The sequence below is a fragment of the Equus asinus genome, chromosome 6 (assembly GCF_041296235.1).
Source record: "Equus asinus isolate D_3611 breed Donkey chromosome 6, EquAss-T2T_v2, whole genome shotgun sequence".
Taxonomy (NCBI): Eukaryota; Metazoa; Chordata; class Mammalia; order Perissodactyla; family Equidae; genus Equus; species Equus asinus.
Genome location: NC_091795.1, coordinates 86620437 through 86645758, shown reverse-complemented (window position 1 = coordinate 86645758; position 25322 = coordinate 86620437). Strand labels below are relative to the sequence as shown.

Below are 25322 nucleotides of genomic sequence, written 5' to 3'. Positions count from 1 at the left end.
TCCCAGAGGAGGTGCCAGGCTCCAATCATGTCACTTCCCTCTCATATATTTTTTCACTCCTATCATCTTTAAGATTCAAACCCCATGGCCCAGCCTCCGAGGCCCTTGAGTATCTTGTCCCACTCTCCTAGCTCACCAGTGCCCTCTCTGTGTTTCCCCTACTCCAGCCAAGCCAAGGCAAGGGAGCAACCCTCAACGTTCAGGCCTCGATACGTCGTTCAGAGAGTCCTTGTCTGGGAGGCGTGTCTGGAAATTAAGCCCACAGGATGATGGGCAGGACGCAGAGGGTCAAAGTGTACTTCTGACGTGACACGCACACTTTGAACTCCTGATCCACTATTTTCAAATGTTCAGGAAAGTTGTTTATGATTGGCTTTTGAGGAAGGAGGGACCCCAGTGCCTTCCTTTTGCCATTTAAAACTCAGACACAACAGACTGCCTCAAACAGCTTACTAACCAAGATGGCTCCAGATATGGAGCCATGTGGAAGAAAAAACTTCTGAAAAATTACTGCCAGGCGCAAATAACCCAAGGAACTTACCACTGGCAAGGGACTTTGGGGGCCAGAGGAGAGGTGTCAGCCTAGTGAGGGGCAAACTGCAGGCCACAGTTCTGCATGGAGCAACATTGAAATAGAGGGACAAAGCTCATAATGACACAACTGAGTCATGTTCACATTTGTGCCCAGAGAGTTGCCACCCCTCTACAACTTTCTCTTCTTCTATCCTCCACCTCAAATCCATCCTTCTTTTGTGACTGTCTTCTGGTGGCCCCAAGTCCCATCCAGGAGACAGAATGAGAAGGAAAACCCACTATTATACACCCTTTCTCTTCTCTTCTCTTATTTCTTTCTCTGAAAGTGGACACCCATCCCTTTTCCTGCATGCAAAGAGTTAGTCCACTTCTTAGCAGGCAATTAGAGTTAATCTCTCCTTTAAATACAAGTGGGAATACTCAGCCTTGGAATTTACCAAAAAATCAGCTGGGATGGGTGCAGAGAGTCAAAATATTCCCATCTGGAGATATGAGCCCTCCTGGTTGTCTTTAGAGACTATTGCAACAGCCTCCTCACCACGCTTCATGCCTCTAGTGTGGTCCCCAACCCCTTCATCCTCCACACTAAAGTCCAAGCGATCTTTCTGAAACACAGTGTTGTTCCCCTGCCTAAAACCCACCCTTTAAAATGGCTCCTCAAGTCCCAGCTCTTTAACATGGCACCCTGAGGTCTCTATGTCTTAGCCCTGCCACTCCCACTCTCCATATCCACCTGAAGTCCACGTCCTATAGTGCTTTCTCAATTATGTCATGCTTTTTCTTATTTCTGAACAATTTGCACATGGGGTTCCTTCTGTATAGAAAGCCCCTCCCTGTCTTGTCTGCCTAGTTAACTACCACATCCCCTCCTTCCAGAGTCTGCTCAACTATCACCTCCTTTGGGGACATTCTCTCCCCCATCTTGTCCTTACTGTGCCCAAAAACATCACTTCCACTGGAATCCTCTTGACTAGAGGCTGTTTTTTCTCTTCCAGGCCTGAACGATCTGGAAAAGAGGTAGGTGTCCTCTTTGTCCCTCATTGCTTCTTCCAGGTCGTTTCTTCTTCCTCCTTCAAAGCCCTTACTTCTTTGAAGTGCAAGTCATCAGATTTCACCACCTACCACTCTGCCTTGTTGTTGTCACTCACAGACCTGCCAGTCAATCCCCCCTCATTCGCTGATGACTTTAGCACTTGGCTCACTGTCCTCCTCTCCACCACCACTCCTGTCATTCTTGGCAACTTTAACATCCACATAGATGATCCATCCCTGACACTCTGGTCTCTTCATTTCTTGGTCCCAATAGATTCAATGATCTTTTCCTCCATCCCACCTCAGCCACCAACCCCACAGTTGTACTTTACATCTTTCAACCAGTTATTTCAACAAATAGCTGTATCACTTCTGAAATGTCAAGGAGCTCCACACTTTGGCCACCTCTTCACTTAATCTAGAGCAACTCTGACCTCAGTGAGATGCTCAATCCATTGTCCCTTACCCTTTCTCACCACCATCACCCTGTCTCCCTCAAACACACACACATACCCACCCTCCTCCTTCTCCAGCTCAGGTTCTTTGACCAACACTGTATCCACTCTCTTGCACATGTTTATCTCCTCTGCCCCTTTTTCTCTATATATTACACTAGCCTGGAAAGTCCTGAACTTCCATAAACCCAGCTATCTGCTTACCCGACCACCCAACGCTGCTGGGAAAATCACATCATAATCATGCTGATTGGATTTGCTTTAAATCTGTAAGCACAAATCTCCACACTGCCAATAATCCTACTTTCCTGCCTAGTCAGTTCACTTTCCAAGTCTCCAAGACAACTATTTCATATCTTCTCTACTCCCCTCAAACCTCTAAAGCCCCATTCACTCTCTTGCCATAGGGATATGGAGAAAGTATGTTTTTTCTTCTCCAAGCAAAGCAAACCACTCTCTTTGCTCTGAAACCGTCTCCTCTCAGCTTCTCAGGACCTCACTCCTGCAATTATCCTCTTATCTCCCGCTGTCTCCTTAACTCACCCCAGCTGGGCTTACATCACTACCACTCACCAAAAATGGCTCTAACCAAGGTTACCAATGACTTGTGTTTTGCCAGGGCCACTGATAAGTTTTCTGTTCCCATCATATTCAACCTCTCAGTAGCAGGAATTTGAAATGCATTCTTTGCTGGATTCTTGTGATATTAGTCTTGTCTGTTCTTCCATCCACCTCACTGACTGCTTCATCTCCCTTTCTACAACCTCCTGCTGTGTGCAACCTAGAGCTCTGAGTGCAGCCTTCATCTCACCCCAACCACTTTCTCTCTCTGGGTGACTCAAACACTCTCATGATTCTAAACATCATCATTGTTTTGATGATCCCAAACCTCCACGCGGTTATATTCATTTCAAATCTAACATGGCCTCAAAAGATCTACTGATCTCTCCTCTCTCTCTCTCTCACACACACACACACTTTCATCAAATCTCCTTTTCCCCTACTCCTCATCTTAGTCAATGACAGAATCAGTCATGCAATTATTGAAACCAGTGATATTAAAGTTACCCTTGATTACTCTCTTTCCCTCATACTTCACATTTAATTTATCAGCTAGTTCTATCAACATTACCTCCAAATATATCCCAAACTTGACTACTTCATACTCTACTTATCACCAAAATCTTAGTCTAAGCCACTGACTTGTCTTACCTAGTCTACTATAAGGTCCTTCTAACCGGCTTCCTTGCCTCCTCTCCTGACTCCACCCAATATACTCTTCACACAGCAGCTAGAGTGGTCTTTTTGTTTTTTAAATAGACTGTGTTTTAGAGCCCTTTTAGGTTCACAGAAAATTGAGCAGAAAGTACAGACTTCTCATATACATTCTGCCCACCCTGCCCCCAACAGACGCATGCAGGCTCCTCTGCTATAGAGAGGTACATTTGTTACAATTAATAAACCAACATTGACACGTCATTATCACCAAAAGTCCATAGCTTACCTTAGTGTTTACTCTTGTTGTAGTAGTATAGTTTACATTAGGGTTCACTCTTGGTTTTGGCAAATGTATAATGATATGTATCCACCATTATAGCATCACACAGAATAGTTTCACTGCCCTAAAAATCCTCTGTGCTCTGCCTGTTCATCCCTCTCTCCCCCAATCCCACGGCAACAACTGATCTTTTTACTGTCTCTATGGTTTTGCCTTTTCCAGAACGTCATAGAGTTGGAATCCTACAGTACGTAGCCTTTTCAGATTGGCTTCTTCATTTAGCAATATGCATTTAAGTTTCCTCCATGTCTTGTCATGGCTTGATAGCTCATTTCTTTTTAGCACTGGATAATATTCCACTGTCTAGACGTACCATAGTTTAGTTATCCGTTCCCTACTGAAGGCTATCTTGGTTGCTTCCAAGTTTTGGCAATTACAAATAAAGCTGCCATAAACATTCGTGTGCAGGTTTTTGTATGGACATAAGTTTTCAGCTCATTTGGGTAAATACCAAAGAGTATGATTGCTGGATCATATGATAATAGTATGTTTCATTTTGGAAGAGACTGCCAAACTGTCTTCACACCATTTTGCATTCTCACTAGCAATGAGTGAGAGTTCCTATTGCTGTATATCCTCACTAGCATTTAGCAGTGTCAGTGTTTTAGATTTTGGTCGGTCTAATAGGTGTGTAATGCTATTTCATTGTTGTTTTATGGAGTGGTATTTTTAAATCTTAAATCTGATTCTGTTGCTCCCTTCTGTAAAGCTGTCCAGTAATTTCCCACTACAACACAGTAAATTCCAAATTCCTTTCTATGACCTGCAAGGCCCTGCATAATTTGGCCTCTACCCAGCTGTGTCTGTTCTGACTGGTCAACATCTATGCCATGCTAGTTGTTTAATATTTTGATTACCACCCACTTCTCCAACTTCATCATGTACGATTCTCCTCATGGCCACCTTGCTCCAGCCAATTTGGCCCTCTTTAATTCTTCAAACAGTCTGGACTTGTTTCTGTCTTAGGGCTCTGCACTTTCCATTCCTTTTTCTTGAGATGTTGTTCTTCCAGATCTGCACATGACTGCCTCCTTCTCATCAATCAGGCCTTGGCTTAAATACTAACCTCTAAGACAGGGCTTCCCTACCTCCAGACACTTCTGGATGAATGTATGGATGGATGGATGGATGGATAGAAAGATGGATGGGTGGGTGGGTGGGTGGGTGGATGGATGGATAGAATGTAGATCCTAAAAGTAATGAAAGAAAGCTTGGTTGCTAGAAGGCCAATGTACCAATGGAGGGAGCTCTTTGAAGAGTCAGTGGGAGCAGCCATTCCATGCCCCTGTCAGACAAAAAGAACTAAAACAGAAGAGGGAGTGCAGAACAGAAGAGAGCAAACCTAAGGGAGTGGGCAATATCAAGTGAATTCACAAAAGATTTTGGAGGAGTATTGGAGGGTCAGAGGCCTACAATCAAGCCCCTAAGAATGTATAAAACATCAGAACTTACTTACACACCAGCATATGGAATGTGTCCAATGTACACACTTTGGGAAAGTCCTAGAGCCTTATTTTAGAGGCAGTATGCCTGGGTCAGGGAGAGGCCAGCTCTTGGTCTGCTGTCCTGTGGTCATAGCAACCACTCTCATTCACACCTTTAGTTGTACCCAGTTAGTTCAGAAATCCAGGCAGAGAGTAAAACTCAGCATCATACATTACCAGGAACATCACAGATCAGCTGTGGTCTGGAGAGAATCCATGCCTGGGCCATTTGATTTTTTTACATGTACCCAATTCCTTTTTTGATACTATGAAACTCAAAGCTTACTATTTTAACATTGATGACCAAAGAAAATTGGCAACTTTACCTCACCTCTGCAATGATATTTTTCTTAAACTATGTGTGATTAAGACACTGTTTAGGTCATGGTGTTTCAAACTGCAGTTCATGAACCATTAATGTGTTGTGAAAGCAGTTTAGATGGTTCACAACCAGCATATTTTTAACAGCATGGAATAGAGTAGTTGAGAATAGAAAATATCAAAGAGTATCACACATAGTAAAGATAAGTGTTGTTTCAGAAAACATATGTTTCAGTTGTATATACAATGTATATATATACATACATATGTGTATAATGAGACACAATGTAAAATGTAGCGTCATGGCCAAAAAAGCAGAAGCTATTGCTCTAGCTTTCACATGGCTACATAAATATGTTATGAATAATGTATAAATATATTCTAAAATAACTTAAAAATTCATGGAGAATTCACTCATGTCAATGTAGAGCTGCCAAAGATAATAACCATCAAAAATAGTACACAACAGGTGTCACGATCTGGAACATTCTGTTTTAAGGCTGGGATCCTGACATTCCACTAGACCACATGTCTAGAGAACTAGGTTCTTATTTCTTCTCTTTTACTCTCTGGCATGATGGCTTTAGGACATTCCCCTCCTTTCTTTCCTGGGCCTCAGATTCCTTATCGCTAAAATGAGAGACTTGGGTTCGTTTGCATCTGAGAAGCCCTCCACAGAAATCATGCATTCTCAGTCCACAAGAGGCTGCCTGAAATGGTTGAGAACTTCAAAATCAAATAAACCAGACTCCAATCCCAGCTGTCTCTTACCAGTGAGTAACATTGTCAGTTTCCTCAACCAGAAATTGGGAATTATGATGCATCCCCCACAGGGCAGTGATGAGGACTAGAGTCATTCACGCAAATTTCCTGGAAGAGGAGAGGATTTCCCCAAAAGATAGCTATTTCCATCAGGCCCCACTCGGCCTCTCCACGTCCATGTCTGTGCACCTTTGACCACTGCCCAGCATTCCTCTCCTCGATATCACTCTAGCCTTACCCTAAAGAGTCTCTTTTTTCCCTGGTTGGCATTCCTCACAAGTACCCATCAGCGACATTCCCAGTTTCCATGACTGAGGGCTCTCCCGTCTCAGAAGCATGCGCTCCTGGTCTTCAGGCCTTAGTTGCCTGCAACTCAGCCTCCTCTCCTTCCCCACTCCATGACCTGCTCTCTTCTCGTGCTGTATCTTCTATTTCACAGGTTCTCCAGACCTAGGGGTGCCAGGGTCGAGGTCCACACTCCAGGCCAACCCTAAGCCCATGAGAGAAAGTCACCCTTCACCCCAACAGCTAAACACCACCTCAGTGCATTCCTTTATGTCCATCAACACTGCATCAGAACATAGAATACTCCCCAGACTGCCCCCTAAAATATACATGAATGTTAGGAAAAGAAGTATCACGTGCACATGGAGTCAACTACATAAATTGTGAAATATGGCCCGAGGCTTCATTTTCATCTGTGACAGTATAAAAATCATACAAATCATGCAATCATATTTTCCTCAAAATACAAAAGAGAAATGTTAAGCAATTCATTCAGGCCGCCTAATGGTGAAGGGCAGGGGACCAAACAATAACCAGGACCACACGAACACTTTAATCCTTCTCTGCTTCTACTGCTCTCCCAACCACATCCATCACCCCACAGGCCCTGGCCCTCACTGGCTGTGACAGTCTTGTTTTTTAAGGAGAAAGCTCCACGAGGTGTGAAGTTACCCAGTAAACTTGGATCCTGCTGTCCCTGGGCCAACGCTGGCTCCTCTGCCACCCCAATCTACTCCAGGTTACCTAAGTTCTTTCAGAACCTTCTAAGCCAGCTCTTCCCAGTACAGCAGCTGACAAGACTGTACCTCTCAGGGAAATGAGGCCTCACAGTCATTCGCGGCTTGGGCTCCTCCCTTCTCCCTGAGTCTTCTCAGTTACACACCACGTGCAGTTGATCTGATTCTGCCTGGAGCCAGCCCTGCTGGCTTTCCAAAAGGCCCACTCCGTTCTTCTGTCCAGCAGGGTGTGGACGCTGCAGCCTCGGGGGAGAACTTGAGGGGAAAGGGCAGATCCTATTAACTCATTTCCCATCACAGAGAGTCCTGGATTTCCCTCTGCTGTGCCATGGCCCTGAACACTGATCTCTTCCTTAGGCCACACTTCTCCTGGCTGCGCTGCATGCTCTGTAGAGGCTAGGACACCCAAACTGCGGGGAAGATCCTCACTGGGCGTGGCACGGCCCTGCCAGAGCCCAAAGTCCCTGAGCCCCTGGCTGGCCGACCCCACTCTGTCCTAGAGGGGCAGCAAGGGGGAGGAGTGAGGGACATGTGGGATGGAGGAGAAATGGGTGAGGTGAGATCAAAAAGGGAAAAGTGGCTGAAAAGGAATATTTGGCTCCCCAGGTAATTACTCACTTATAGGAAACTACCTGAAATATGGAGATGAATGGAATTTGCATGTGGGTAGAAAGTTGCAGATACTTCCTCTGGCCTCAGTTTTCGGAGGTGCTGTTTGAGGGGACAGAGAATCCTGACCTGGACTCTTTCAGCTGAGGGGACAACCTGCTTCCTGGAGGGAACTGGACCAACCTATCAAGCAAGTGGGTGACGTCTGCCCAAAGTGCCCACCCCACCCCCAGCCTGCCCCTCTCTGCACTGAAACTCCATCTCAGAAAGCCACCCTGGGAGGCAAGGCAAATGGGTTTGTTGCGTTAGCTGCACTGCCATGGTGAGAGCCCAAGGAGAAGGCTGCAGGCCAGGGAGATGAGAGCAGATCCGCAGGCTGCTGGTGGGAGAGCAGCTGGGACACTGAACACGAATCAGTTCTACCTCACAATTGTGCCTTTCTGTAGCTGTCTCAGAGAGGCCTGGCCCCAACGGGGATAACACAAGGGAAAGGGAGACCCCAGAGAGGGAGGGAAGGAAAGAAGGAAGGAAAAAGGAGGGAGAGTGGGAGAGAAGAAAGATCGGCAATTGCTGTGCTCCAGGCTAAACATAAAATCTTGGGAGGGAGCTCAGAGGCAAGAAGATGTGACCAGCTCTCAGCTGGGTCAACTGCACACATCCCAGCTGAGTGGTCCGCCAGCCTCTGACTGCCTAGCTCCTCATGCATGCTGAACAGCTCTGCGAGAGGAAGTTGGTCCTTACAGTGAGCTGAAACTGACCACACCATAATGTCCACCCACTGACCCTAGTTCTACCCACTAGAGCGGCACAGAAGCGCTCACAGGATGACCCCTGGGATACTGAAGATAATTTTTCCACCACCCCAGGATTCTCCAGGCTGCCCCTCGACACCCCGGGATCCCTCTCCTGGCCCTGGCCTGTTGTGGTTTCAGGGGAGCTGACCATCCTGCTGGCCGTATCTGAGAGAGTTCTGGATGGGCTCAGTCCCTTCTGCCAACCCGCATCCTCTCCCAGGTACAAGGCTTGCTACTGGCCACTACTCCTCCCTCCAAGACAGACAAAGTGTTCATTCTACTGAATTTGGTTGGGGTAGGGGTAGGTGGACATTTTAGTGATTTTTTTTCCTGAAAAGAAAATTAAGACTCATGATTCATTAAGTAAATGCACACTTACTGCAAACATACCACCACTGCAAAGGGCTAGAGGAGATGAAACAAGTTAGCATCGTTGCCTGTGCCTAGAAAAGGCACAGCGGGAGAGGAAAAAAAATACTCAAACAAATGTGTGTAAAAGCCACACCAACGTTTTTGGGCTGTTTCACACCCAAGCACTCTTGCTGATGGATGGGGGTTCCAGGAACTCCCCCAGCTGGGGGTCAGTCTTCCTTCAAACAGCCACTGCCACCAAAGCTGTCTTCTTACAGTGAAAAAGATAAACGACTCTCTGCCCCTACCCACAGATGACATCACCTAGGCACTACTGAAGGAGGGCAGGGGGCACAGACTTCGCATCCAGAAAGAAACACAGCAGGGCAGGGAATGTCGTTCTAGGTTCGTGTCCCTGTGGTAGGTGGCTAAGAGGGAAAGAGCCATGTCTGTGTTCCGGTGACCTAGGCCCATGCATACTCATTGAGGTGGAAAAGTAAGGCAGAGGCTCTGACGGGGCTGAACATTGTTCATTTTCCTGAGGCAGAGTCTGGATGAAGTTGGCAGCTACCAGCCTGCTGGTCTGCAGGGCCTGGTAGGATAGACAGGTCCGTGGGGAGCATAATTCCAGTTCAAATAATGGGACGTGACCCAAGTCTAGACATTCCTTCCAGCTGGGCAGATGCTCAACAGCCCTGAGCCTCCACTCATCTGAAAGGCGGACACAATTGCAAGATCACAGGAGTAGCTACTGGAGCCAGAACTGCCACCACCAGGGCCTTCCCAACATGGAGGCGACCATCCAATTCACAGGTGGGGAAACCGCAGTACACATAGCCGAAGCATCTCTTCCCCTACAAAGGCAGGGGCAAGAAGTGGGAAACTGGAACCGGCTGACCTGAGAACAGCCTGATTCCCAGGCCCATGTCTGGGAATTTTCTCTTTCCAAATATGAAGGAAATAAAAATAGGTAGGCAGGAAGGCCAAAATATGTTTGCAAAAACCCAAGTCTGGTTTTGAAATGCCTGCTCCCACCATTTCAAGGCTAAGAATAATGAAAGAAGTCGGGAATTCTGGCCTCGTCCCAGGGTGTGAATGCATTTGGATTTGAGAGCACACGGATGTCTATGCCACACCAAACGCTCTGGAGTGTCAGAGCCTTTAGAGACATGAATGAGCAGCTGATTAAGAAATGCAGCTGCTGACAAGCAAGAATTAGCCCTATAAAACATTTCAAGGTGTCAGCGATGGAAATGCACTCCACGGCTGCTCGGTCAAGAGGGCAGAGCTGCCCGCACAGGACTGAGCTCCACCAGTGGCCCCAGCCCAGGGTGGGCAGCTTCCACCCAGCTGGGCCTTTGGAACAGGGCCACAGGCAACTCAACAAAGAACAAGCAAAAATGGATCGTGTTCAGCTTGTTGCTTCAAATCAATTACCTTAAACATCTGGGTTTTCCTGTGACATCTTGTTATGCGTTGAATTGTGTCACCTCCAAATTGATATGTTGAAGTCCTAATCACTAGTACCTTAGAATGTGACTATATGTGGAGACAGGGTCTTTAAAGAGGTGATTAAGTTACAATGAGGTCGGTCTCTAGGGTGGGCCCTAGTCCAGTATACTGGTGTCCTTACAAGAAAAGGAGATTAGGACATTTCCCTACAGAGGGAAGACCATGTGAAGACACAAGGAGAAGGCAGCCATCTATAAGCCAAGGAGGGAGGTCTCAGAAGAAATCAACCCTGCCGACGCCTTCATCTTGAGCTTGCAGGCTTTGGAATTGTGATAAAACAAGCTTCTGCTGTCTCAGCCCCTCAGTCTGTGGTACTTTGTTACGACAGCCTGAGCAGACGAATACACCTGGTCTGCTTGTCCTGTGGGTTTAATAAAAATGAACTGGTGCTTCCATTTGTGCTAAGGAAACAGAGGGGATGTGAGAGCCACCCTCACTTATCTGAAGCACATCCTCATAGATGAGGAAGCCAACAGGTTCTCTGGGGCTCAAGAGGACTGAGGAGAGGAGCCGAGCCGATACTGAGTGACAAGCCAGGCAATAGGCTAAGCTCTTTACCCTCCTTATTTACACTCATTGAAATCCCTTCAACAATTCTGAGAAGAAGGCATAATTATCCCCTTTTCACAGATGGGGAAGATGGGTCTTCGAGGTGGTAAGTATCTCGACAAGGACATATATGCACTAAACGGTGGAAGGGAGATAAAAATCCTGGTTTGTCTGACTCCAAAACTTATGGTTCTCCCTCCAACCAGAACCAATGTGTAAGTTCAGGGAGGCAGGTGTCCCCTCCAAGATCAAGCTGTCTGAAAATGAGAACGGATGCCATGCGTGGCAAGAGGTCTCATAACTAGAAGCATCCAGGCAGAGGCTGGAAGATGGCGGATGCACTGGGCCGTGGTTTCCAGTCCTGCCGCTCCAACATAGCATGGTTAGGTTAGACTCTACTCTCCCACCCGCCCACCCCTAATGGGTACACACACCTGGGGAGAAGATCTGAATCGCCGGAGGGTATAATTTGAAACTGCGCCCCCAAGTCATTCTAGTTCATGATTCCACGAGGTGTCCCTGCTAGGAATCCTCAGGGAAGGGAGTTGTGTTGGGATGTTCCCAAAAACCCTTCTAGCCATGAAGGTCTATAGCTCTTGAGAATCTATGAGGCCTCGACAGTACATACAACGCTCTGGCACGGCACCTCTAGAACATTCCCCAGAGCCGAGCTCAGGGTATCCACACCAGATCCTCAATGAGCTCAACTTCTTTTGCACAAACACAGCAGTCTGGCTAAAGACAGCAGCAGAGAGTGCCCAGGAATGGCCTTGGCAGGTCAAGACCAAGGCCCCTCGGGGCTGGACTAAAAGTTTGCTGTGTTTATTCTCACTCGCTCAGATCCAGGAGGAAAGTGGAGAGAGGCTGGGCTGGCAGGTCAGCATCACCCACCATTCTGTCCCGGCTGAGGCGGGACAAGCAGTTCTGCCATCACGACCCTGCCAACGAGCTGATGACAAAGGCCAGGCTGATGGCTCCAGGCCCTGCAGCCCTCCCATCCCAGCTGGGGCCACTCAGACCCCCTCTAAGCCCAGCCTCGTCCTGAGGCAAAGGAAGGAAGGGCGGGAAGCTGGCCAGCAGCACACAGGCTCCGTGCCCAGTCAGCTGGGCCTCCCGTCCCCTTCTGACCTGGGCCCTAGGGCTGCTGACTGCACTTAGCCCTCCATCCACCTCCCTTTCCCGTTTCCTCCTTCCCTGTCTCCCATTTCCTCCAAGCCTGGGGCACTTTGTCCTCTCCTGGCCTCTCTAGTGTTTGTTCCAGGGGACAGAGACTGGGTCTGTGCTGGTGCCCCCAGGCAGAGGACTTCCCTACAGGTCTCAGCTGTAACTTCTGCAGGGAAGCAGGTCCTGACCTGCCAAGGCTGGTTAGAGGCTAGTCCTCCGTGTCCCTAAAGCTCCAAAACAATGTTTGTGGCATTGTCTTAAAATCGTCTGTTTACTTGCCCTTCTGCCCTACTGGTATATAAGCACCTCGAGAGTAGGAACTGTCCTTTTTACCCCTGTCTTCTTAATGCCCGGCATGAGACAGAAACTCTAATAGTATTAGTTGAATAAATAGAAGAAGACAGAGAAGAAAATTTCAAGGGACACTGAAGACATCTCCACCCAAGGCAAAATGCTACCCTCATTAACTCCCACCTTGGGGCTCTCACTCCAGAAGGCCTCCGGGAAAGCTCAGCAAGATCCAGATGCATGAGAGAAAGAGGAAGGAATTCATCCATGGATCCAAATGAAGCCCTGGCACAGAGGGAGGAGGGAGAACTGAGCAGCTTTGAGGTTCCCTACCTGGCAGGGATAAGCTAGCAGCCAGCAGGCACCTGATGGGGGCAGGGCGGGGGGGGACAGGTCAACATGACAGGGAGGGAGGGAGGGGAGTCCAAGTAAGCCCTGGGAGAGAGAGAAGCACCTCTGAAGCCAAATTCCAGCAGTCAGGCATCTTAGCACCCTGACCCCAACCTCTAACCACATGACATTCCCAAGAGCATGAATGAGTCCTGGTTAAGAATGTTTGTAAGCTGCTGCTGTCCCCCCAGCCAGGACACACAGCCCCGGGAGGGAGGAAATTGGGACATGGGATGACTTTGTCCTTCCCTCTCTCCCCTCAGAGAGTTCCCAATCTAAACTCTACAAGAGCCTAGACTACATGGGGTAACTGTCAGATACAGATAGACAGCACACAGATAGCCCTGTGGTCTGCGGGCCAAGTGAGGTTTCCTCAAAGAAGGGCCTGGGTCTGGCCTTGATGGATGGGCAGAACTTGTGGAAAGGAACACCAGGCAGATGTGGTGTGCTCGGGGAGTTGGGTGAGCACCAGGAGTGTGGAGAGGCATGAAGATATTGAGAGGGAGGAAGCTGAGAGGCTCTGAAATGCCTAGAAGGACTGTGGTGGCTGAGAAGGCAGCCGATGTGGAATGACCGGGCTCTGGAACTGCTCTAAATACCAGAAGCCCATCAAATGCTGGGCCCTATGCCCACCAACGCTCCTCTGAGAACATCCTGTGACTTGCTGTACTCCCTTCTTCACAGCGTGGTGTCATTAGTCCCATTTCCTAACCCAACCGCTAATGGCGCCGTGGCGGAGTCTAAATTAGGTTGACCTGGCCTGGCTGAAGGCAAGTCCAACACAACTCTCCCAGGACTAGTTTTGGGGAGAGAAGGCCCTAGAAAGCACTGTAGGCTGGATCAGCGCAGTTCAACCTGATCAGTAACTTCCTTTACCAAGCAGCTTCTCTAGGAGATGAATTGTCAGCGGACAATTTAAGAACAGCGTCAGACTGTCTTTTTATTCATATCACCTTGCTCTCAACAATGCCATTGACAAATACTCCTCCCTACCAGGATGGACTGCTCCCATCACCACCCCCAGCCATGGTATGCCACCAGGTGTCTACACACGTTACAGTGCAGGGGTAAAATGACCCTGATTCAGACCCTCTCTCCCAGCAGGCCTGGAGAATTCCAATACTCTCACTGCACCTTCCTCCGACGAAATCCTCCATGCTGCAGCTGGAGGTTCTCCATACCTCAAATATGACCACATCACAGCCCTGCTCAAAAGCCATGGGAGCTTCCAGTCCAACTCTGTAGCTGGAATTTCAAGACTCTTCTTCGTCTCTCCCAAATCTATTTCTCCAGACTTTTCTCTACTCCTCTCTTGCTCAAACTCCCATACTCTTGAATGAACCATTGCCTGGGCCCGGTCTCAAATGCTGAGTCCTGCCTATTCGTCAAGCCTCAGTGGCAGCCTCTCCTCCTCCACTTGCTCCTGGAAGCTTTCCTAATCATGACGCCCCCACCCCACCCCCAGAAGTATGTGATTCCTTTTGACAGCTGCTGATCTCTGCCGCTTCTCCTTGCCCACACAATCAGTCATTGGTCATCTTTGCCTATGAAGACATCTTCTCACCTTTCCATTGGGGCCTTCTGTAACTAGAGAGCCATACCTAGCTCCTGTGCTGCTGGACACTCCCTCCCTGGTGCCCAGCGTCAGGCCCTGCCCTCAGCAGGTGCACTGGGGTTGGCCTTTGGTGCCAGGACTATCAGAGGCCCCAGGATGTTCTTAACAAGTGAGCGAGGGCCTCAGGTCATACCCTCTTGGAGCAAACTCCTCCTCCACCAGAACAATCCTGCCATGCCATGGTGGTCTTGGCTGAGGAAGGCCCTGGAGAGAATATTACCGCCACAGAAAACCTCACTGTGTCTCCAGAACCAGTGACAGTCTTGAATGCGTGGCACCAAGACTGGCTACATAATTTGCAGGGCCCAGTGCAAAATGAAAACACAGGCCCCTGTTTAAAAAGCAGGAAAAATGTGTTGTTGAAAGCACTAAGACATAAAGTTTTTTACTTTCTTCTGTAGTCTTTCTTGACCTGTAATGGTGAATTTTTTTAATCAAATCTATCTGGGGGGGTGCGGCTGGCCCTGTTGTATGGGCTCAGTTTGGCGTGCTCCACTTTAGTGGCCCGGGTTCGCGGGTTTGCATCCTGGGTGCGGACCTACACCACTTGTCAGCCATGCTGTTGTGGCAACCCACATATAAAGTGAAGGAAGACTGGCACAGATGTTAGCTCAGGGTCAATCTTCCTCAGGAAAAAAATAGTTATTTTTTAGAAATCTTTGACTTGCAGAAAAAATGGTGAAGACAGTGCAGAGTTCCATCTACTCCACACCCAATTTCCCATATTATTAACATCTGACATTAGTAAGATACATTTGTTACAAGTAATGAACCAGTATTGATATATTACTATTAACTAAAGTCCACACTTGGCTCAGATTTCCTCAATTTTTACCTAATGACTTTCTCTGTACCAGGATGCCATCCAGGACAGCATATGACATTTAGTCATCATGTCCTTAGGCAGCTCTTGCTGTGATAGTTTCTCAGACTTGCCTTGTTTTGCAGGACCTTGACAGTTTTGAGGAGTACTAGTTAGGTATTTGGTAAAATGCCCTTTAATGAGATTTCTTTCATGTTTTTCTCATAATTAGACTAAGGTTATGGGTTATTGAAAGGAGACCAAAGAGGTGAAGCGTCATTTTCATCACCCCTTTGAAAGGTCCATGTCATGAGCATGACTTATCACTGTTGGTGTTGACCTTGACCACCTGCCTGAGACTCTGCCCGCCAGGTTTCCTCACTGTAAAGTTACTCTATCTTCCACACCTTCCATACCTTCCTCTTTGGCAGGAAGTCACTATGCACAGCCCACACTTAAGGGGTGTAGAGCTGTGTTCCACTTCCCTGAGGGGGTATCCACATAAATTATTTAGAATTCTTCTGCACAAGAGGTTTGTCTGTACTTCCTCATTAATGTTTGTATTCAGTCAGTGATTTATATCAGTATGAACTCATGGATATTTATTTTATACTTTGAGTTATAACCCAATACTGCTTTATTTTCTTGTTCAAATTGTTCCAGCTCTGGCCATTGGGAGAGCTTTCAGTTAACTCCTGTGTTCCTTCGATATAGTAAAAGATGCTCTCCTGCCCCTTGCCTCTCTTTCCCTCTGAGTATATTGACAGGCAGAGATAGGACGCTGGACATTGACACCAGAGCCACAGGGTTTGAAACCCTGGCCCCCCTAGCTGTGTGGCTTCCACAAGTCGTTTCATGTGTGAGACTCAGTTCCTCATCTGTAAAATGGATATCCTCATGCTCGCCCCATAGAACTGCTGTGAGGGCTCACTGGAAACGACATCTCTGAAGTGCTTAGCACAGCGCCTGCTCATAGGAAGTTTTCAGTAAATGGAAACTGCATTGTCACTATGTGCTTGACTCTCTGAGACCCAGCCCTGAGTTCCAGAGAGGAAAACGCTCTTGCTCTAAGCCTTAGAGGTCATCTGGGGCAAGCTCTGGGTCCCTTATGCCAGAAAAGATTCCCAGGTGAAAATTGCCTTTGCAACATCTATACTAAGGAAAGGTTATTTCCAATTAGTCACCTCATAAATGAACTGTCCAAAGGACAGCTAATTGAAGCCACTTAGGTCTGCAGCTTTTCCTGCCAGCAGCCCTGGATGGGTAAATGCATGCTGACCTCCAGCGGTGCACAGACCTCCACCAGCCAGATGTCCAGGCTTGGCGACCCTGGACCATGAAACTGGCCGCACAGCACACTACCTGTGACCTTGCAAACCAAAGGGTGTTTCTTGGCCTCCACCTCCCTCCACCACTTCCTTTTAGTTCCCTGGAAAGCCAAGCCCTGAGAAGAGTTACTTCCTAGCCGTGGAAGGACTCTGAGTCAAGGTCAGGTGTCATCCTCAGGCACATGCTCCTGCCCACACCTTCTGAGACAGGGCTCAGCCCAGCATACCAGAAGGGGCACCTAGAGCCTGGCCTTTTCCAGAAGAGACATGAGGGATATCATTCTACAGAGAGGGACAAGGATTTCCCACACTTGCCCCTTCTCCCTGCTGTGTGCTGGGGTAGCTCTGGGGTCTGGAAACCCACCTGCTTGGCAGGACCGATGAGGACAAAGGAACCCTGCTGGTGGGTTCCTGGGGGTCTCCTCATCCTAGCCCAGCTGGTGGGAGTCTTCACTCAGGTGAGTTCTGCCCCAGAAGCAGGTCCACTCACAGAGACTGGTTCAGGGACGGCACTTGCTGCTCCAGCTGGGAAACCTCACGTAGCCTCGCTGACCTCCACTCACCCACCAAGCTTTTACTGAATAGCTACTATGCGCCAGATCTTGAGCTGGGTGCTGCTGCTGGGTTCTGGGTTCTTAGGGAAGCGACTCTAGTGGGTTAAGGATATTAGCAGCTGTAGCTGACATTTTTTGAGTACTTAATATATGCCAGAAACCACACTAAGCACTTAACACATAATTAACATGCAATTAATCCTCTCTACTAAACTGTGCAGTCCTTACTGTTACTATGCCCATTTTACAGATAAGGAAACTAGACAGAGACTGGTTACGAAGCTTGTCTAAGGTTACAGAGTGTGCCAGTTGGTGCTCTGGGAAGTAGATGCCAAGACAAGGCAGATGTGAAAGAGTTCTTGGAATGACACCTGTGAAAGATAAAGAGGCAAGGGGGCAAGAGCAGCTGGCACCCTCAGACTGCAGTGCAGGTCTGACACCTGTGAAAGGAGAGGAGTGAGGAAGGCAGGTTGGGTAGAAGAGCCTCAGATCACAGTGCACATCTGAGGAAATTTCAGCAGCCCAACAGTAGCTCCAATGCAAAGATTGCCCGTGGAAGGTCCCACACTGAGTGGAAATGTCCGGGACCCAGTACCCCTGCTGCACTCAGCCTCTGGCTGGGAGAAGCTCAAGCTGCGGGCAGCCTTTGCTCAAACACTGTGAAGGATCTCAAAGGCACCACAGCTGGAGGCTGCCATCTAACTGCCCTCCTTGCAGCGCTCTGACAAGGTCTTTCTTGGTAGGAGGTCCAAGCAGCCCACCCCCATGGCTGCCACGCTGAGGAGCCATGGCTCAAACGAGGTCTTTTGCTGACTCCAGAACTCACACTCTTGTCCATTATGCTAGAGTGACAAACTCACAGAGGATTAGGTCTCTGAATGCTCTCTGCAAAACTTGGCAGGCAGTCAACAAGTTTTATGGAGCCCTAAAGTGTGCTCATCCCCGAGGGGTATGAAGCCTGACCCCTGCAAAAGGAGGTCCAGGCTGGTGAGAGATACAAGACTGACAAAAACAGGTGCTGAGATGAGCCAAACACAGTCACTGCTCTCAGAGAGGACTCCTTCTAGATGGAACCAGCAACCAGACAATTATAAGGGTGAAATAGTGTGTGATAAGGGCAGGCACAAGGAAGGGAGAGCCCACAATGGAAGGCATCCTGGAGGAAGGAGCTTCTTAATGGAGACCTGGGATGTGACTAGGCATTGTCTACAGAAGATGGGCAAATGTGTGAGGGGAGCACGTGTGTGCTTCCGGTGGCGGGTGGGGAGGGAAGGAGAGGAAAGAGAGAAGGAAAAAGCAGCATTTCCGATGGAAGGAATAACATTGGAAAGGAAACAAGAGAAGGTGCAGTGTATTCATTAGCCACCAGTTCTTCTGGAAGGCGGAGGGTGAGGAAGGCAGCCAGGACAAGTGAGGCCTGATAGTGCTGGTCTGCCCACTAAGGATGGGTCTGGAGGACGGCAGAGGGAAATGCTGCGTTGAATGGCTGGGTCATACAGGATAGACACCAACTGCAGTGAGAGACCAGTGAGGACAGGGCACTTAGGGAAGACCTTGAGGAGTTGGGGGACTTGACAGATTATCAGCAATAATGACTCCGGCCAGGGGGACTGATGGAGTCCTCGTTAAGGTTCACACAGCTACATGCATCCAGAGCTAGCCCTGGACTTAATCAAGAGATGTGGGAAACTGAGAACCGGCTATTCTATTCCGACACCTCCACCCTCCGAAGGGAAGTTTCTGAGGAATATTGCATCTTTCTGTCAATGTTGTTAATAATAGTTAGCCAAAATGTCCCACTACCTCTGTTCTTCCTCTTCAAAGATTCAACCACCTGTTTAATGCCTCCTTTGACTCCCCTAGTTAACCCCACACGCAGAGCAGCCTCCTTCCAACCCAAACCATTGTTCTTAAAATGCATTGTAGGGTTTAAGCAGCCATGACCTGAGCTCATCTCAAGGTTGTGGACAGTCAAGATTCCCCTGGGATCTTTGTATAAACCATTCTCATTATTTATTCTTACATAAAAAAGGTCCAAACTGGGGCCAGGCCAGTGGCACAGTGGTTAAGTTCACATGTTCTGCTTCAGCAGCCTGGAGTTCGCCAGTTCAGGTCCCGGGTGCAGACCTACCCACCGCTTAGCCATACTGTCAAGCCGTGCTGTGCCAGGTGTCCCACATATAAAGTAGAGGAAGATGGGCATGGATGTTAGCTCAGGGCTGGTCTTCCTCAGCAAAAAGAGGAGGATTGGGCTAATCTTCCTCAAAAAAAAAAAAAGTTCCAAACTTTATGACTTGAAACAACAATCATTATTTTTATTTTATTATCATCATCATCTCTTACAGCGCTGGTGGTTGGCAGGCTCAGCTAGGCGGTTCTCTTTGAGGATTTCACATGCAGATGTGGTCAGATGGGGCCTGAGCTGGAGATCAAAGGTTTCCTCACTCACATGTCTAGTGACCGATGCTGGGCTACTGGCCAAAACACCTACAGGTGGCCTCTCCACGTGGCCTGACTTCCTTCCCCACAGCAAGTGTCCTAAAGGAGGAAGAGCCTTTATGACCTAGCCTGGGAAGTTCATGGCATTGCTTTCCCGCACTCTACTGGGTGAAGCAGTTGCAAAGGCCTATCCAGGTTCAAGAAGTGGGGGCAAAGATTCTACCTCTTAATGGTGGGCTGTCAGGTCACCTTGACAAAAGAACAAATGGAATGGGTGGTATCATCATGGGCATCTGTTGAAAATACACTCTGCCACAGCTGTAACTGTTCTGCCACAATACTGCCACAACAATTCACATCCCTCCAACATACAAAATGCTCTGATGCTCTCCCCCAGCATCCCCAGGTCTCACTCCATTACAGCATCAGCTTTGACATCCAAGATCTTTTCATCTAAATCAGGTCCAGATGCCGATGAGACCCCATAGGTGTGGTTCCTCTTCCACGGAGCCTCAATCTAAAGACCTGTGAACTACAGTGACATGTTATCTGCCCCCCACTCCTCACCCAACATACAGTGTTGGGACACAAGATAGCTGATATATACACCCCTGTTCAAAAAGCGGGGAAACAGGAGGCACCCAGCGGTAACTAGATAAGAGCAATTTCTCAGCTACTTGTGCAACTGATCTGAAATGAAAAAAATTTGCACTTATTCTTATAAATTTTCTCCCTCCCCTTCTATCCCAAAGCAAATAAGCCTTGGCCATGGGGAATGGTAAATGGAAGTAAAGATGAGCCGCTGGAGGAGTTGGGGAGGAAATTGAGTACTGTTGTGGCTCCCATGTGGACACTCTGCCCTATATGGTCATGGAGCTCTTTCTGTTGGGGTGTCCTCACTACCATGTCCTCCTGGCTCAGCCCATGGGCATCTGGTGTTGGCCTCATGATGGCAAATGACGACACAGCGCCAGTCTTATGTCTTCTGTATATAAGCTAAGACATAGAGGTCTCTTTTGATCAAGTGTTAGTGCCAAGCGGGGAGCACGTGAGTATAAGGTTGTCAGTAGCCATCTTCTCCAGCCCTAGGAAAGAGCTGTCTGTAGAACTAAGAAAGCAGCAGTGGGGAGCAAAGCCAAAGACTTGAGTGAACAGAGCCCTGATGATACCATTTGAGCCAGACCTCTACCCCAGGACCTTAAGCCAATAATAAATCCCCAACTTCACTTAAGATATTTTGGGTGGATTATTTGTCACTTGCATCTGAAAGTATCCTAATATGTTCCCATTTTTCTCCCTAAGCTCTTTGCTTTCAACTAAGGTCTGGCCTCCGTGGACCCTCTCCAGCCTTCTGTAAGCAGGAAGTACATAAGTCCATCCTCTTGGGAGCATGCCCATGGGAGAGAGAAGTCTGCTCTCTTCTTCAAGTCCTCCAGTCTTTCCAAGCTCTGGAAACAATTGGAAAGTAACCACAACTCACACATGGCAGCTGTCTCTACCCAGACTCAAGCCTGCCCCTGCCAACACTCACCATGACAGTGAACCATCCCCCAAGTGTGCTCACACTGCAGAGGGAAGTGCCAGGATGCACTTGGTGCAAACCATCCTGGACACTGCCCTGGCCAGCACCGGCCACTCTCCCAGGGCCCAGGCTGTCAGGTCCTCTCTTATATGATGTGGAAGCTGCTGGTATCAACATGTCAACAGGAAATGGCTCGTTAATCACTGCAAAGTCCTTCCTGATTGTAAGATTAGATCAACCTCCAGCTGTAGGGCCTCCTCCTCCAAGATAGCTTGGATTGCATTTGAGAACGATTAGCAATGCCGAGCACCAGCCCACACTCTTAGCTTGGTCAGATTACACACATTCTAGGCCCGTGAGGAACCCAGGGCTTCAGATAACAGAGTTGAGAAGGGAAGACTTTAGGCAGGGCAGGGCAGGGGGAAGAAGGAAGATCAAAGGAGCAGAATGTAGCAGAAAAAGCTGACTCATAAATGGCCACCATCTACAAGCAAGCAATTTGGGGACATACCGTCCAGCACCCACCAAGCTCCATGGTGCTTCCATTCTGCACTTTGAACCCAGAGAAACCTACCTATGAGGCATGACCCAGGGGAAGGACATGATATTTTTCAACCCTCTTTCAGTCCCTGAACACATGTCATTCATTTGCATGGACACTCCAGTGGGCTACAGGCTGCAGCACAGCTGGGATTCAGCACGGCCAGACTACCTCCTGGCAGGTAGCTGTACCTGCATCCTTTCCCGTCTACCCCAGGAGGCTATTGTATGCCTCACTTCACTGTCACTGTTAACAAGCTGCCGGTGGCTCAGCTCACAGCAGATCCAGATGCCAAATACAGCAGGTATCACCATTTGAGCAACTGACTCGAGCAGCTGATAGTCCAGGCCTATGCCACATGTTTATTCCAGTGAGGGTCCCTCTGGTGCAGCCTTCAGAGCCTCTTGAACATCATTCCCCTGGTGATAGGTCTTCAGCCTTTGAAAGTGAAATTGAAAAAGAGCGGATCCTCACATACTGGAGAGCCTGTGTCCAGACAGCACCCAGGGCACTCTGCAACACCCCTGGGAGGTGGGGTCAGGTGCCGTCCCAAGCCTCTTTTGACAGATTCACTTATTTTTTGAGCATCTGCTATGTACCCAACACTCTTCTAGTAGTGAATAGAACAAAGATCCTTGTCCATGGGGAGCTGACATTCTAGCAGAGTGAGAAAGATCTTTTAAAAATAGCCTAATAAATATGCAGTATAACTTCTGTAGAATGTTATAAGGTAGTAAGCGCCATGGGAAAAAGACAAAGAAGGGCAGGGTGAGAAGTCACATATGCCGTGGAGGGCAGGCTGCAGTTAAACAGGCTGGCAAGGGCACGGCTCATTGAAAAGGTAAGGTTTGAGCAAACACTTGAAAAAAGTGAGGAGTTAGCCATGTGGACAAAGTGGGAACAGTGTTCCAGGCAAAGGGAAGAGCTAGAGCAAAGGCCCTGAGGCAGAACAGGCATGGCACCTGTGAGGAGCAGCAGGGGCTGCCAGGACTGGGACAGAATGAGCAAGGGGGATGTCAGTGGAGAGGAAGCTGGAGAGGAACAAACTGTTCCAACTAGAGGGAACAAGTCCCCACTAAGGCCAGAGAGGCAGGATGCCCCCATGAGTGAAGCTGAATACAGGCGCCTCACTTAGGGCCCCAGGTTCTCGCCCTGCAGATTCAAGTCAGACAAGCCTTCTGCTCCCTAGAGCCTTCCACCTGCCTTTGGTGCCCGCCACTCAGCTAGCAGACCCCAGACACAGCCACCACACGGCACAACAGGCTGCTCTCTTTGGTCCCCCTCGGAAGCCATTTGGCCTCACCCCTGCCCCTGGCCCGCTGGCAGGAGGGCTGACAACCATGAAGAACTGAGTTACAAAACTCACCAATAATCAGAGGGCCTCTCCTCTTCTTCAACCCAGGCCCAGAAACGTCAGATTACAGATCCAAGCTCCTGGGATCTCCCAATCAAAAGCTGGCGCCCACAAGGCAGGGACAAGCCAGGCCTGGGACGTGGAGTTCTCACCTCCCACACAGCCAGAGCCCAACGGCCATCTGGCCAGGCTCCGCACAGCCAGTCAGACAGCAGGCAGGCCGACACCGGGACTGCCAGGGCATCGGGGCTGCAGGAGGCATCTGAGGCAATGCTCCCCAGCTGCTCAGGCATAGCTGAATCAGGCCTTTGCGAAGAGGGAGAGAGCACATTACTGAGCCCCAGACATGCCAAGAGCTCTTTGGATCCACTCTTCCTCCCAGGCCTCACCCTTTCCTTGGGCTCGGCCTGTTAGAGCCAAATGGCTCTATTTCTTGCCATCCAAGATTTTTGCTTGGCGAGGCCCGGTGGTGGCAGACCTAAACCAGCAGTGACAAGTGGCCACACTGTCTGCAGGCGCCAAGCTCACTGCCATCTCTCAGAACCCTTTGCTTTCTCTTCTTCTTTCATACATCTTCAGTGCCATGGGCAAATCAGAGCCCTGAAACTACTCTCAGTACTACTGGCCAAAGATGCTCAGATGAGTCACAGGGATGATGGCAAAGTCGCTGGTTCTCTCTGGACCACAGTTCTCCTTATTACAAAATGATAGGGGTCAAAAGTCACCATCATAAGGACCGTGACAACTATGCACTTACGGAGACAGTTTAGTGCTCTGCTTTGAGTCAACGAAGGACGTGGAGCTTCACGGAGGAGCTCAGGGAGTCAGAGGCCCAGATCAGAATCGCTGCTCAGAAATGGCTGCAAAAATGAGAGGGGCTGAGAAAGAAAAGGGCCTCCCCAGAATCTCCCTCCGGTTCAGACTCCCAGTGCATGCAGAATATGGGACTGAAATAAAGGTCTTAGATTGGGGCCAGATATGCAGACACGGGGGACTTCCACACTAAAGAAAGAGATGACACGATGGGGTGGGAGACCAAGACATTGGGGCTCCAAGGGTACATCTCTTCACCCTGGAGATCTGGCACCCCATTCATTGGGGTCAACTTCAGCAGAGCTGGGGACTTCGAACTCCAGTCATCAGGAGCAGCAAGAGCACAGCAGTGAGCAGAGAGGGTAAAACCAAGGAGGCCCCTCCCAGTCTTTGGGAAGGTAGCTGCAGTAGGGAGCTGAGGCTGGGCCTCCAGTATCTCTGAAGTAGTAAAACAGGTGTAAGGGACTGACTTTGGATGAGAAGAATGAACAGTCTGGTTTTGTACATGTCTGAAGTTTAGTCTGGAAGTCAGGAAAAAGGTCAGGGTGGAGACACATATTTGGGACGTGTTTGCAAAGGAAGATATACAAAAAGGATCGAAGTAGATGAAGGAGAGAAAAAATCTAGAGAGCATATTGGAGAACGCTGCATTTAGGAGTTGAAAGAAGGCTGAGTAGCCAGGCAAGGAGGCAGAGAAGGGGCATCCAGAGAGGTCAGCAGAGTCAGAGTGGCACTGAAGTAGGGCAATCATGGGTGCTGTTCATCAGATAATCCTGCCTCCCTTCCAGAAGCTTGGTGGGACTGGAACTCCTGACTCCCCTTTGTAGCTGGTAGAAATATATGACTTCTTCCGGCCAACGAGTTGTAAGTGAAAGCAATATGTCACTTTCAGCTGGACATTTAATACTGATGTGAGACACTTGAGAGCTCTTTCGTCTGCTGCAATGATCACATATGTCCCAGCACAGTTGCTCTGCGGGTCCACGAGTGAGGAGGACATGGTCCAGAACCAGAGCTCATCAGGAGGAAGAAATCAACCTCTTTGCTTTAAGCCACTGGGATTGTTGGTAACCACAGCACAGCCTAGCCTTTCCTGACTGATATACCAATGGAGGGGTTTCCAGAAGGAAGATGGTGACCAGCAGTGCTGAATGGAGCAGAGAGGATGGGGACAAGCAAAAGTTGTTGAGTCTGGCAAACAAGTGGACATCAGTAACCCTTGAGCTTGGGTTGTGGGATCAAGAACCAAACCACAAGTCATTAAGGAATGAAGTCTTGAAGGCAGAAGATGTAGACATCAGGCTTAAATATTTTGGGGAATGTCAGAAAAGAAACGGGATAGCATGCTGCACAGCAGGGTGGGAGAAAGGCTTAAGCTTTTACTCCTAAGAGAAGCCAGTGAAGAAACAAAACGATAATACGAATGATGGGCTGATGTGCCCAAACTCATATTTCTCTGTCTGATTGGGCAACAGGAGAAGCAAAAACTGGATCTTCCCTTGCAATGTTTTCCTCGCTTGTTGCACACT

General features: G+C 48.7%; 1 pseudogene; it reads right to left on the bottom strand.

Annotated features, from left to right (window-relative positions):
• Positions 1 to 23273, bottom strand: part of LOC106835638 (ubiquitin-conjugating enzyme E2 variant 2-like) — a 155031-nt pseudogene extending 131758 nt beyond the window's left edge.
• Between the last annotated feature and the right edge of the window lie 2049 nt (positions 23274 to 25322).